A 2,632-nucleotide genomic window follows, 5' to 3' on the forward strand; every position below is an offset into this window, starting at 1 on the left:
ACAAGTTTAAATAGAGAAAGTAAAATTTTAAAATAGATATATTTTTATTTAAAGAACAAAATGTTAGATATAAAAACGAAAAAGTTAGATTTAAAAAAGAGAGAATTTAGATTTGAATGTTGTATTTAAGAAAAGTTTAAGGTTTTGTAATTTTTATTTGGATTATTTTGAAAGCTCATTAACAAATGTGATGTACAGAAATAATATTAATGTTATTAGTTAAGGTAAAACACTTATCCTTGATTTGATAGTTGCACAATAACTTAATTATATATATATATAATAAAGTTTTTTTTTTGTAATAGTTGTACAGTTATGAAATCGGCTTAACAAGTATTCTCAAGTGTTGATTAATCCCCATAAATATTATGAATTTAATTAAATGCATTCTGCTGTTCGTTTCAATGCTGTAAATATTTTGTATATTCGTTTGTTAGAAAATTCGATATTATTTACATTTTCGTGATTCCTTGAATTTAGACTATTATTTTTATTTCCAAGGCGTAGCTGTTTACACTTCTAAAATTTTTTTATTTGAGAGATTATAAGAGTTTATTTATAGTTTAAGTCTAGCGTGAATTAGCACAACGGATTTTCTCTTAGCTCAAATCTTAATTTGGTAAATTATCAATGTATTTTTAGTTGCTTCCACTTAAATTGCGTTTTATTAATAATTTCCTTTGGAGATATTCGAAATCACAACGTTATGCAATCATAGTTGCATCGAATCAATACGTTAGAAACTCGCAATAAAATTGTTATTTGTATTTTTGTTATAGAAATGTCAAGGTTAAATTCATTTATTTTAAGGGCTTATTCATTGGAAATTATACACCAAACTTAATGTGTTACTTCCGGGCAAAAAAAAATTAGTAATTACACAGTCAATTATTGATAATAATTTTGTTAAAATAGTCAAAACGTAATTAAAGCTGTAACCTTGAAACACGTTCGGCTCTTATTAATAATGCGTAGCTGCTTCCGCTTCTGGACAACTTGAATAACAATATTTAGCATTATGTCAACACTCGGTAATAATTTTAACTTACTCAGCGAAAATAAACAACATCAATGGAAAATTCGATTAAAGTTTTAAACATTGAGCAAAAGAAAAACATCCTACTTTTAATTGCGCTTTTCGGAAGAAGCACAATTTGAGCATTGAAATAAAATAAACTGAAAGACGTAGTGGATTAATTTAAATTTTTCTTAAAATTATGTGCGAGGAGTTTTTATATTTCGAAAATTTATTAGTACGATTATTATTATTATATCATTTGGGTAAGAAAACATAAAATTTTGTAAATTATATCACGGTAGAAATTAGAATATTTTATTTTGCGCGAAAAAATAGACGGTTTAAAGAAAATGATAAAAAAAAAGTGGAATTATGTTAGATTTAGTTCGGTTGTTAGAAAAAATTTATATTATTTTTTTAACAAATTAGATATGTATAATTAGATGTCTTTTTTATTAATTATATTATATTTTTGCATGTTTAAATTACTTATTATTAATGGAATTAGTTATAGTATACATTTAATTAGGTTTTTTTAAAATTTAATTTCTAATATTATAATTATGGTTTTTGCATGTTTAATTTAATTAATATTAATGAATTTAATTCTATTATAAATTCGTAAGTTACAAAAAAAATTCGAAATTGTATAATTTGAAATTTAGAAAGTTTTAATTTTTTTATGATTATGTGTTTGTTATTGAGTTTGAAAATACTTGTTATTATTAGCAGACGATCAGATGAAGGATCGAAGGTCGATAGGCTTTTGTCCGCATTAAGAGATATGGATGAGTTACATATGTGAATTTTTTTGTTAGCTGAGGAAAGTTATTGTTGTTACGTAAATGTATGATAGCGCGGTGATCGTTCAAGTATATGTTGTCTTCTCTAGTAATTGTTATGAAGGTTCGTGGGTTATGATGTAAGCACATCCGTTATCTGAACTCGAGTGTATCGTAATGAATACGATGTTTATTTTCGCATGAAACTGTGATAAAAGTATTATTTCTGGATAACAGTTTTGGTTGGGATGATGCATTTGGATACAGCTGATTGGTCTATTTCGGTGGAGTGTCCATCTTATCAGACTTGTTTGCTGCTGTAGAGAGGAAATCCATGGAAAACCATCGAAGTCCAATTGGAAAGGATAACAGATCTGATTGAGATTTGCATTGTTGTTAGGCGGTTTATTTGAAGCAGAACTGTTGCGACGCCTGCGTCTCTCTATTGTTGGAAATGCCTTGTGGAAAAAAGTGCGAAAGGTAAGCGCAAAAGCGAACTGTTTCACGTTCGATATCTCTTTGTAGAACCTACCGTGCAGCGCGCATGCCAAATGTGCGTATTATTTCTATAATTCTCCTGTTTTCCGTTCGCCAGTTTACCCAAATATCTTGTCGGAGCAAGTAAGTTTCACTATAGCAAAGCAAAAAAAAAACACAAAACAACAAGTATAGTAACGCACTCACCAGACCATTAGCACGAGTAGTGGTAGTAGATTAGTTAACTAGTTTTTAGTGTGTGTAAATTCGAGGCAGGTCTATCGATTCGGGGTGAAGGCTCGACACCGTGCCGAATCGATAGGGCTTGCATCTTGCATGTAAAATTTCAAAAAAA

At 28.6% G+C, this 2,632-nt stretch overlaps 1 protein-coding gene across 2 annotated transcripts in view; it reads left to right on the forward strand.

Annotated features, from left to right (window-relative positions):
* The first annotated feature begins 1,659 nt into the window (after window positions 1-1,659).
* The window catches only part of LOC108564867 (mitochondrial uncoupling protein 2-like), a 5,239-nt gene continuing 4,266 nt past the window's right edge, over window positions 1,660-2,632 (forward strand). Inside the window, exon 1 of one of the 2 annotated variants that reach the window (XM_017924041.1) lies at window positions 1,660-2,280. The gene's annotated coding sequence lies outside the window, so the exon portion shown is untranslated. Of the gene's footprint in view, window positions 2,281-2,316; window positions 2,422-2,632 lie in introns of those variants that run through there. The other variant, XM_017924043.1, reaches the window with a different exon arrangement.

This window comes from Nicrophorus vespilloides, unplaced genomic scaffold, assembly GCF_001412225.1.
Source record: "Nicrophorus vespilloides isolate i.1.1-1 unplaced genomic scaffold, Nicve_v1.0, whole genome shotgun sequence".
Lineage (NCBI taxonomy): Eukaryota > Metazoa > Arthropoda > Insecta > Coleoptera > Silphidae > Nicrophorus > Nicrophorus vespilloides.